Raw genomic sequence first — 13246 nt, 5'->3', positions numbered from 1 at the left:
ACAGCGCATTGAACAGGAACATTCTTCTTCTCATAACTATCATATCTCAATTGCCTTTCAACATTTTGCCTTTTAACATTGCACAGTTTTATGGTGTGTGTGCCTTGTTGTTTGCATGTAGTTTGGTTTTGAATCCTGCACACAGTCAGGTTGAAAGGAAAGCGAAATGTCAGTTAATATATATTTATATTTCAAATAAATGCTTCTCTTTTGAATTTTCTTTCAGAACCCCCCCCCTCCCAAACAAAAAAAAAAACCTGCATCACGTTTTCCACAAAAATATTTTATTTTATTTTATTTAAAAAAGATTTTAACATTGATTACTATCTTTTTGATCAAATAAATGCTGCTTTGGTGAGCATAAGAGACTTCTTTCATAAACAATTAGTCCCAAAGTTTTAAACAGTGGTGTATATAAAAAGAAAACAATCTGAAAGAAAAGATAGTTTTAAAAAAATGAAAATCAGAATGTCTTATCTGGTTTGCGTTACTTGAGCTACATGAACTCCACAAGTTTGCACAAAGCCTGATCATCATGTTCTCAAGCTTGATTTGAGATGATCCGGACAGTAAGAACATATGACCATCTGTAAGTCACATGGTCAATGTCAGAGGTACTTAGGTACTTAATTAGTGATCCAGAAATAGTGCAGAATCTACAACATTTCTTATTCGTTTTGTTTCACTAACGTTTTTCAAAATTGTAAAACTTTCAGGTTTAAATCAGAGTTTGATTTGGATGTTGCTCTGTACTGTATGAACATGTGAAATGAAAGTTGAAGACCAAGCTCTCTTTTACACCTCTGACTTAAAATAGACATTCATATACAGACACACATTCGAGGAAAGCCTCCTTACATCTGTCATTCATGTCTGCTGCATCATTTCAGGCTGGTTTGCATGGTAGCAGCAACTCTAGATCCATAGTTATGCAAAGACTGAACAAATTACAGCATTAGGTATTTGTATGGGTCAGACAGGGAACACAGACTCAAAAACATCCACATCAGTGATCTATAAAAAAAACCTAGTTCACATTCTGCTCAAATCACTCACACACAGATCACTCCATATGAGAGAAAATGGAGATAAGATTAAAAACAGATAATACTACATTGCTTTGGCAGATGAGAGGAACTAAATTTCTTATGAACAGGTGATAAAAGAATGATATCAAGAGCACTCTTTGTTAGTGTGATTAGATTAGTTAGAGAGGGTTAGAGAGCATTTCAGACCTTTTGTAACAGACCCTCACAATGCCCACAGCTCTAATCTCATCGAGTTTATTCTTAGAGCCTGTTTTCTGATACACAAATTAAGGCTTTGGGACTAAACAAGTTGTTTTTCATGGAAGATGTATCATTTAGAAGATTATTTTGTCTTAGGATAAGACATTTCTATCTAACGGATTACATAAACAATAAAAGTCTGTGTGTTGTTTTGGACCCCACTGACTTTAATTGTAAGGACAGAAACAGTTTTTCAAAATATCTTCTTTTGTGTTCCCCCAAAGAAACAAAAAGTCTAAAAGTTTGGATTCTTAAGATAGTGTTAGTGCACTTCAGATTAATACAGTTAATAGACAGTTAGGGAATATGATCCACATGCAGATATTCAAGTATGTGAGGTCATGTGAAAGGATATGCTCAAATATTTAGTGTGTGTGTGTGTGTGTGTGTGTGTGTGTGTGTGTGTGTGTGTGTGTGTGTATACAAACATCCTGTTGTTTGGAAACTCAAATGTTGTGGCAACATTATAGATTTAATAAAATGCAGAAAACAGTGTAAGTCGTATAAGTAAAATGGCAAGCCTCTGCTCTCTATGTAATAACACTGCTGACATTTAGTAGACCTTCTGAGTATCGAATATACCCTATAATACATTAAACAAAGAAACTGTTTCCTGGAGGGGTGTAAACAAGTTTATCACGATATCGCAGTAACCTTCAGTTTCTACGTCATGTCTATACAGTCTGTGTATTAGTTGACCATTTCCTTTACCATAAGGCTGTCATCGCAAACCACATGAAATTGTGATTAATAAACAGCCTATACTTTTCACTTTTTCATAAGAACAGTTGTTTTTGTCCACCCACTCTGAGATTAATGACCCTTAACAAAATTCAGGTTAAAACAAAAAAAACAGCAAACTGACAGGAAAAATAAAAGTGCCCTTCCCCCTGAAAAATATGTTTTACAAATAATAGGAAATTATATGAAACCATAGAAAGCACTTCTCAGACCAGGCCAATGTAGTTCTGAAAAAGTTTTTTAGTTTTTTTTGTGTGTAGGTGCATTATAGTGAAAAGTAGGAGGAGAGAAGCTGTTGGTTTTAGAGAATTATACAATACATTATAAAAAGTTTCAAATCCAACGGAATCATAAAAACACATCTTGAGTGACAGTGACGCTTTCCAATAAAAAACACTCTAGAATAAGCTATTGTCACCAAATACAAAATATACAGATAACAAAAATCGCTTAACCTTTCTTTAAGCACAAACTCAAACCTAAAATCAAGCATTAACAAACAATTTCATGCTTACCTACTGATTTCGGCTAAGAGTATCTATCTAGAGCTCCCGGGACAAAGAATATTTGACAACTAACAGCTATAATTCTGAAAATTTCACTTGTGTGTTGTATACAGTTGTAAACTATTTCAGTTTTGTATATGTAAATAATTTCTAAGCAGATCATCATACAGCTCAGTATCATAGTAAGTCAAAACTGTTCAGGTGTGGGTTTTGATTTCTGTGGAACTCCACAGTGGTTTGAAGGAAATACCCCTCATGTGTCTTCAAAGCGTGCGTGCATGTTTTAATTTCAAAGTTGACACAATAAGACAATGCTTTACATGTCAAAATGTTATTTTAGTACTTATTCTGTATTTTGCGTCACAATCCACTGCTGCATTATTACAGATTATACAGTGCGCAAGGTTAAGATGACTGACATTAAAATGTTAATCCACCAAGACATGCTGAGAAGAACAACATGTGCTTTGTTCTGTGGTCTTGTGGTCAGCTCTGCTCAAAGGCTATTAAGTACTGAGCAGCTCTGCGCTGTTCATTTTGCATGCTTACAAGTTCTCAGTACAGTAGAATTTGAAATGTTTTCGGTTCTATGGAACCCGGTAACCATAGAGATGGTAAGGAAGAGAGCATTATCATCACCAGGGGTGAAAGAACCACAGACTCATGAGATTATGTTCTGTACACAAGGCCCCTCCTTGAGTATTTTCAAAGAAAACCCTGTTGTCTCCTCCTCATTACTGCTTTGAAATGATGTTGCATTGTTCTAAGACATGCGGGTAGAGAGACCTTCTGTCACCTCAGAAGTGTGAAGAGGGTTGTTGTCTTGTCACATGTTGTTTTTCATGAGTGCTTGAAGCATGTAAAGCTGCCCATGCATACAAAACCAAGCCTTTAAACGCACAGATACACAGAGCAAAAGACAGACTACTGTTTTCCATTTGAGACCATTAGCTCTGCATCCCCCTGAGGGCTGTCTTTTTAATAGACATTAAGCAGACCATTAGGCTTAATTTCCTGCAGAGTCTTCATGACATATAAAGCTCTTAATCTAGGCTGTCTGTAGTCATACAGCATGTCACATGCGTGGAAAGTGAAGATTGTGGGATTTAGGTTTTGCTTTAAGTTTTAAAGTTAGTTTATGTGGGCTGTTCATATATTATATATATTCATATAGTACACTACACTCTTAAAAATAAAGGAGCTTCAGAAGGTTCTTCAAGTGATGCCATAGAAGAACCATTTTTGTTTCCACAAAGAACCATTCAGTCAAAAGTTATTTTTTAAGAACCATCTCTTTCTTACCTTTTTATAATCTAAAGAACTTTCTTTCGCCACAAAGAACATTTGTGAAACAGAAAGGTTCTTCAGATGTTAAAGGTTCTTTATGGAACCATTTAGACAAAAAGGTTCTTCTATGTCATCGTGAAGCACCTTTATTTTTAAGAGTGTACTGTTCAAACGTTTGAGGTCAACAACATTTTTGTTTTTAAAAAAGGTCTCTTAAAGGATACATATCACGAAAATCTGACTTTTTCTATGTTTAAGTGATATAATCGGGTCTCTGGTGCATCCACCAACCCAGAAAACATTAAAAAGAACACCACAGTAATTTTTTTTGATAAGCCTTTCTCTGCAAGGTTGTGAAAAAATTAGCCGCTCAGATTTCGCTTCTCCCGTGGTGTAGAAAGGGGATCTTATTATAATATTACCACCCCTTAAGTTTTCACCCATGGCTCTGCCATTTTGTTTTTGTAAGCAACAATAGTGTACCAGTTCTAATGCCATGGTGAAAGTTTGAGCAAAGCATTCTAACTGTTCTGTCTTTGGGTGCACTGACCAGCACAGAACACTATTTAGAGTCCCAGCCTCAGAGGAGACCAGAGCAGTGGATTTATTGATTTATTTACTGTATATTACGCTGCTGCCACACAGATCTAATATAAACATGCCATTTCTTTCCCAGCTGTTTACCTTCACAGACATAACCGACTGTTTTCACAACTGGTGTGTTTTTAACAAACTTGTGTGTATTTGACAGTTTAAGTGCAATAAGACATGAAAAAAAATTTAGTTTAGTATTCACATGCCATGTGACAGATGCTTTCTATGTGCGCTCATTGGATGTGTGTGCTCAGAAAACCATATATCATGCTGTTTTGGTGCTCAAGCAACATTTTTTTTTAAATTATCATCAATGTTGAGAACAGTTGTGAGTTCTGAATCAGCTACTGTAAGTATGTTTTGTTATTAGTTGAAGTATTTGCTATTGACTGTTCAAATGCGGAGTTTTGTGCGTTGTGTATGCGTATGTATGTGTGAGAGAGAGACGGTCACACAGTGGAGTCAGCTCTCTTAACCGTCTGTGCTTGTGTACTGCAAACACATACGAGCTTCATCACTGCATCTGTCACTCTGATCCCATTTTGGGCTTGAACTGATTGTAAAACTAAGAACGTTATTAACTGTCTTTACATTTATTTTGAAAGATAAAGCTCCCGATTATGGAAAGGGGCGTTACATTTCCGACGAGTGCTTGCGGTGTTTGGCCAATCACAATGCACTGGGTCAGTTGGCCAATCAGAACAGACTGCGCTTGTCGGAAGGAGGGACTTTGTAGAAAACAATGCTTTTGAGAGAGGCAGGGCATAGAGGAGCTACAATAATATACATTATTTGAAAATAATGTGTTTTTTAACATTAAAGCATGTCTACATATTCTGTTACACCAAATACACAAAATAATGATCTTTAAAAAACGCATCATATGACCCCTTTAAAATATCACCAGGTCACTACTGATTCCCACCCCTATTATGTTGTTTATCATTTTAGACCTTATAGGCATCACACACACACATACTGTATCATAGACATAATTTAGTATGATTCCTATTCTTTTTCCTCACTAGGAAATTTGGTCTCCACAATGTTGTGAATACAAGGACCACAAACTCACAGAGCAGGGTATGGGTCAGATTACAGACATTTCGTCAACAGAGTCCTTCTACACATTCTGCCACACTTTAGCACTAATCAATAATGCAGTGCTCCCAGCACATTTATCTCACTGTTTCCTGTGCCATGGCAACATAACAACCACAGCACTGTGGCACCAAAGAGGGAGATGAAAAGATCAGTCAGAAGAAGAGAACAGAAAAAAATCAGATTAAGAGATGGGAACTACTGAATCAAAGAGCCAATTATATTCTAATGTGGCATCAAGACATCAACATATAGAGGTGAAATATCTCCCATCTCTGTAATTCAGTTTGAGCATCTTGCCATGTAGCAGATGCCTCTCATGCAAAGCCAATTACAATTGTGGAACCACCTACCTGCAGGAACCTGACATTGCCAAAAAGCACAATAGATCAGGTGATCTGAAGTTCACCCTGACTTGTACCTGAACTGGCTACCACCAGCATCCATGCCATTATTTTCTGCTTTTGCAATTCTTTATTGTTAATTAAGGATATGACCTTGCTCTGACTCAGGGTCAGTGCTTCATCGTCTTTTGTAACATCAAACCACCAGATCTGCCAGATCTCTATACTGCTGACTTTGGAGTAAAAAAAGAGCTTGTCTTTCAGCCCAGTCATTGAATCCAAGTTGACATTCTCTGTTCTCTCTGACACAGAGGACCAGCTGTTCTCAAGGGGAGCAGTTACCTGTACCTAAAGGATATGCCTTCACAAAACCAACCTAAAACTTCAGAACTTCACCTTCACGCTGCTAAACATTTGGAATTGCATCTTTATATCATCCTAGGTCTGGTCTGGCCCGTTATTTTTTTATTTCTCATTTGATCTAATTTTAGTTGTTTCACTAAAAAAACTCTTTAGTAATGAGATTAGATGCGGAGGAAACTTCTTCACTTCTCATTTCTCACAATAAGCTCATTTGTGTTTTCTCTTGAATTACAGAAGATATCTCATGTTTCTTTATTACTTGAACTAAACCATTAATTAATCATTTTCATATATAAACTAGACTGACTGAAATCACAGCAGATTTTTAACTGATGCAACTGACCCTTCACAAATAGCCCTGATGTTCCACACCCTGTTACAGTAGGTGGAGGAAAAGAGAGAAAGAAAGAGAGAGAGACCCATGGCAAAAAGCTTGACTGACAGGTGATCTGACCAATCATAACGCCAAATCCGTAATTTTGTCCAACAAGCAAATCAAACAGGAGAGTAGATTAACTTCGGTGGACTTGAAAATTGTGTCTTTCCAGAGTTGAAATAAAATACATTTTGATGTTCATTCATGTTTTTTCATGCTTTAAGTAAATATGGAAAGACGATTGGTGCACGTGTTGCTTGAACTGAAGCACTACAGTGATCTGTCACGACACAAAATGGTATTTATTGTTTGAATTTCTTTACAAAATTTGAAAGCAAAGACTTCATTTCTTACCAGAAGTAACCTGCTCTGTCTTGTCTATCAGCATGCTGTCAGATTCCTCTTGGCTCCGCGATGTATTATTTTACTGCATAGAACATGATGTGTAGTGTGAGAGTGGCATGGCTTGTCGGACATAGCAACAGTAACTAAGGAGGGTGGGTTTTTGCGAGGGTCAGTTGTAACTTATCTTTTCTATCAGGTATTGTGCGCATGCACAGAAAGACAGAGATACATGCAAGGAATGCAATACAAGCTAGATATTGTACCAGTGTGTATTAAATATTCATTTTGTGTTGGACATTTAGCGCCGTTGTGCCCAGGACATCCCAAGTCCGAGTCCCGGATCATGCTCCTCTCCCAATCCTGTACACCCCCCTCCCCTCCCACTTCGCTTCGCCTAGTAAAAAGGCAAAACTAAAAAATAAATAAAAAAAACAACACCATTCATTTTGTGTAATGCATACTTGCCATATAGAATCTTTAACTCAAATGCAACTCCGCAATTAAATGTACTTAATGACACGTACTGTGATTAGATGTGCCAAAATACCCACTTGTTCCATCACACATCATAGACTAAGTATATGAACTCAAACATTTCTTATCAAATTCCCCCAAGACGACAATATCTGAGCTACTCCATCCATATTAATATCATAGCGCTACTCCTTCTTTGTAAATAATTTATCTAGATTTTAAGGATTTTTTAGAAACATCTGAGACCAAGTTAACATATTAAACAGTCCTAAGAAAGAGGTTTAAAATTAGGTCATTAAAAAAATGAGTCTATTCAAATATTTCATAATGAGCACGCCTACAAGATTCAGATTGCATGTTTTATGAAGGAAAGTGATCTGATGACTGCCCTATAAATAAACAGGACATCCCAGAATCCTAACATCCCAAGTCTACACTTTACACAAAGGGATTTCTGCACCAAATCCCTAAAGAACATCAGACAACAAAAGGATTTCTGATAGGTTAGCTGATTTTATAGGTGAACAATGAACTTTACACAGCACCTCCCTTCTGCTTTCTGTCTTCCATCTCATCTCCTGTGTGACATGATCTCTATACTGGAAAACGAGAGTGAGCACATAAATATAAGCCCTTTTAACTTCCAGCAGACATGTAAACACAGGCCTGGAAGAATGTTCCATAGACAAAGAGAGTGAGGAAGAGGAAGGTTCACTCACTGTTTACTTTGTCCAGAATCCTCTCTCCAGGTATAAAAGGCAAAAGTCTTCAGGCCTTGATCTCACTCCCAGCCAGCTGAAAGCTCTTCACAGGCTCTTGACCAGGCTTGACTTGTTCTCAAATGCTTGCTACACAAAATATCCAGAAAGCCAGCAATGCAAGACACTGTTTATGGAACCAACAGTGCCTAAACTACACACACCTGAAGGTCAGAGAGCACACTCCCTTCAGAGTCACCTCTCAATGGAATCACAGAGGAATGGACAAGAATTACACAGAGAGAATAAAAGTTTGGTTTTTGTTTCTCAGTATGCACCTCAGAAAGTGAAGCAGTGTGGAAATTATCAAGGAGAGAGAGAGGAGAAAAGAGAAGGCCCTTCTGAGATCTAGAGCGCTGATTAAATCTGGAAAATAAAGGAAGCCTGTGTTCTTAGAGTAACCGGACAAAATTACCCCTGAACACAATTACACAATTATGTGAAGTCGGTTTTTCAGAAGCAACAGTATAAGTCAAACCATGAGAAGAGATTTTCATGAAAATATAAAGTGCAAATACACTGAAACACTTCTGTGTAGAAAACAAGGCTTAGGGAAAGACCACATTTAAATGGCAATCTGAAGGAAGACACGACGAGAAAGAGGAACAGGATAAGAGTGAGAAAAGAAAGATAAAAATACAACAGAAATGAAAGTGTGTGAGACAGAAAATGAATCATGATGTACCTAGGTTCAACTCCTCTTTAAGTTTCTGTTCTTGCTAATTCCTAGTATGTCTTCCCTTGATGTGGTTTTAGAACAGAACAGGAAGAAGAATTCTGTTGAACCTCAAGCATGCAGCATGAGCAGCATGAGTAGCATGTGCTTTTCTGTGGCTACAGGGGAAATGACAGTACCCTCACTGGAATAAAAAAAAAATATATATTGCATATTCTTGAGTGGAATTTGCTTTTCTGTGGCTGGAGTGGAAATGAAATTTATATTGCTTGTTTTAAAAAGATATTTTTTGTTTATTTTAATGAGAGATTATATCTTGAAATAAAGGAATAGTTCAGAAATAATTTTTGAAACATGTCTAAACTTTTCAATATAATGAAAAACAATGAGGACTGGGAATAAGAACAGTTTAGTAAAACTTTTAAACTTTTTTGTTCTTTTTTAATAATATATAGTAATAAAATAAGGCTGAAATAAAATAAAATAAATAACAGATGAAAAACACAAAAATTTGAAAAGTTGCCTTTCCAGTGAACTGAAATGAAATGAGTTTAATCTAAAGTACTAAAATATAATAAAATGAAAAAACACAATAACTACTAAAACTAAAACTACTATTAAAATAAAAATGGAAAATCTAAAATAAAAACTTTTCTGTTTTAAGTATAAATTACAATGCTTAGTAAGGTTTTTCTTAAAACAATTAAGAAATGTATGAAAAACTAAATTAAAATGCATTTGTTTATATAAGTAATTAAAATTAGTCTAAGTGATTAAAATAATCCTGAAAACATTATATTATGGAACTTTTTTATATATCAAGAGGGGCGTAGGCAGCATAGGCACGCTGATGAAACAGTGTTGCCAAGTCTGTGGTTTTCCCGCGGAACTGGGCTACGTTAACAATGTTGCCAGGTGTAGTTTTTCATGTCCACGGGTTGTAAAACGACCTCAATAACATGTTATTTGGCCCATGAAAATGCTAATTTTACCAGGGGAACCCCACCAAAGCATGTGTATTTTATCCTCAGAAGTGATTTTTAATGGGGGACCCCCCTCGAAAGCGATTAGGGCTAGTTTTGAGTACCGATTGGGCGGGTTGTTTTGTGAAAACCTGGCAACCCTGATAAGAGACCAAAACTGACACGGAGTGTGGGCTCATGATGGCAAGCATATGTCTATGATGGCAAGTAAAAGACGTGAAGATAAAGGCGGCTGGGAGAAGCTAAAATGAAAAAAATTGAACAGTTTCACCAGTTTACCTTTGCCCGCATCTCTCACTATACACAGCATGTAGCTAGCACTATAATAAAATCCCAGGTTCAAGCGTCCACTGCTATTTATTACTCCACATTGTTTGACATGAATATTCCATTCATTTACAAAGAGACAGCAGCGATTCTACTACAGGTTAAATTAGAGCTATTGAGTAAAAAAAAAAAAAAGAATATACGAAGCAGCCTATAAGTTGATTAGTCTGATTAATATGACACACACACACAGAGACATTTGAATACTCAAATTAAAGAATTCAGTTGTTTCAGGTTTCTAGATTCTAGGTTTATGCTTATCATTGTCATATACATATTGCATTCTGCTCTTTTTATGTTGATTTCAAGTAATGTAGTTTATACTCCCAGTCCATCCCTGGCCACAAGAGAAATTAAAACATTTAGCTATATACCGTTATCAGCATATGAAGGAGATTCTTCTCTCATCATCTTAATGCAGATGCCGAAAGCACCCTCAGTTTTTACTTTTCACCTTCTAGTGAATCTAATGAGATTAAGGGTTAAGGCAAGAAGGGATACAACTGCGGCTACTAGGCATGCACACATCAGTATAGCCTAATTTTTGTCACACTGTACAAAAATAATTACTATTTTTTCATTATTGTTAGGGGTAGTTTTAAGGTTGGGATAGGTGTAGACGTTAATAAAACACAATCTAATAGGCAGAAAATTAATTTCATTCGTTTCCGGTCAGAGATGTATCATTGATAGCCACAACCGAGATTAAGAGGTTCACCGCATAACTCTTGCACAAAGTTTGCACGTTGCTTGGGTGATATCCATTGGCTCGCCTTCCTAGTTTAAAACAAATATTTACAATATTGCAACGTATCCAGCCCAGTAAACCCACCAACCCTGGAGTTTGCGGTTGGGGGCCACAGATTTGCACTACGCCACCGGACCATTAGTTAGTTAGCCTAGTGCCCGCTCACTTTTGCCCAGGCCCGCCCAGAAATAAAATTCTGGCTACGCCACTGATATCAAGTACATGTTTTAAGAATTGTTTGATATTTTTACTGGCATACAACACGGAAATGCTGATTAAGAAAGTGTTTTTTTTACTGTTTTTCAGTACTTTCTGACCCCACACTTTTTTAGCTGAGAGTGAGATCTTGACTCTCCACTGACACACTCGCACTTCCAAGTTAAACATAAGCATTCATGCATGCTTGGCTAAAGTGGGAGCAAGACTTGTTTACACAAACTGTCCTTTTACAGAACACAGGGCTCTTTCATATCCAGATCAGAACAAGAAATTCATAGTCTTGTCCAAGAGCACCCGTGACGTAACTGTGACGCCCCACCCAGGCTATGTTTAAAAAGGAGAAGGAGTCACCTCATTATGATACCAGACTTCAGAATGACTGTGTGTACAAAGTGCTCCTCTGGGTCTGTACATTTTTAGCCACACAAGCCTATCAACACATTCTGTAACTTTCCGTTATTCATAGCTGACCTCGCGTAAGGCACCTAGCAAATCATTGATAAATGTACTCTGGATTACATGACCTTCAAAGGAAAACTTTCTCACACATTTGTTTGAGAGAACTGGTGTGTGACACTGACGCAAGTGTGATTTGACACATTTAGGGAAGTGCAGTGAGAGGAAGGAAGATGAACAAAACAACTGAATTTAAAGCCTTACAATGGTCAATCACATGGTTTACTTCATGAGAAGTGCACGAGTGTTTAAGAATAATGCTGCAATAAATAGACTTCTCAGTCATCAGCAGTGACCAAATGAGATCGACTGGAAGTGAGGTAAACTTCCTCTCATGTCTAATTTAATAGCTGACAGATAAAGAAGCGCAACATTTCACAAGTTGTATTTCAACCCTAAACCTTACAGCACCTAAAATTTTCCTCTGGTTCAGTGTTCTTTGTCTCACTTCCACCTGACAAATCACAACATCAGTGTGACTACTTAAAAACAACTACGCCCCCTTGTGGACAATAAGAAACGTGATGATCAGCGGTGTAAAGAAAGTTTTTCGCATTTAAGAACTGCTGGCAATCTGGAAATCTCAATTGAGAGGGAATTACAGTGAAAAGACACCTGACTTAGAAATCCTTGTAAATGGTAGGGTGTCAGAATTGGGCTAGTAATTAGGTTGTTGTGTGCATGTGTTTGTTATTATTTGTGGTAGCAGATGGGTTGGCAGATTGAAGTGTCAGGTGTATGTTAGCTCTAAGTATGCGAACAGGTTTCTACAGTAAACTGATTAACCCTGAACACATACACATCGAGTTTAACAGCCCAAACAAACACATGCATTCACTAGGCGGACGGTTTTATATGCAAGCCGCAATGTAAAACTAGTAATTGTGAGTTAAGGTTTAAAAAAAAGAAATAGTCACACTGTGAGATATCAAGCCACAATTATAATCCATTAATTATAATGTCACATTAATGAGATGCAAAGCCTCAATTATGAAAAAAAGATGCAATTATGAGAATCTTAATTTGTGTTCAACATAAGAAAGAAACTTACACAGGTTTGGAACGACATAAGGGTGAGTAAATGATGAGAACAATTTCATTTTTGGTCAACTATTCCTATTCGCATTTGTTAAAAAAAATGTCATAATCATGAAAAAATAAACTTACAGTTGCAAGATGTTAAGTCCCATTTTCAAGATAGTCACAACTGTGAAAAATAATACTGTAACTGTGAGATATTGTAACAATGCTGGAGTTATATAAGAAATAATATAGGCCTATATATAAAAAAAAAATCACAATTATGAGAAATTAAGTCACAATTGCAGGAAATTGAGTCTTAGTTCCAATAAATATACTTACAGTACAATTGTAAAATATTAAGTCACAACTGCAAGAAAGTCAATTGTAAAAAATAATGTTGCACTTATGAGATACAAAGTTTCAAGACTTAACTGCAACAAATAAAGTCATAATTGTAAGAGATAATGTTGAATTGTGAGTTATTGCGATTAGGAAAAATAATATTTTAAATATTATTTGTATGTATTCCTTATTTTCTTCTATTGTCTTAAGGGTCAATTTTTAGAAAGTGAGATTTATGCATCATCTCAAATCTTAATAAATAAGCTTTCCATTGATGTATGGTTTGTTAGGATA

This window comes from Cyprinus carpio, chromosome B17 (assembly GCF_018340385.1).
Source record: "Cyprinus carpio isolate SPL01 chromosome B17, ASM1834038v1, whole genome shotgun sequence".
Taxonomy (NCBI): Eukaryota; Metazoa; Chordata; class Actinopteri; order Cypriniformes; family Cyprinidae; genus Cyprinus; species Cyprinus carpio.
The sequence above is the reverse complement of the archived record's forward strand: the minus strand, read 5'-3'. Positions refer to the sequence as shown.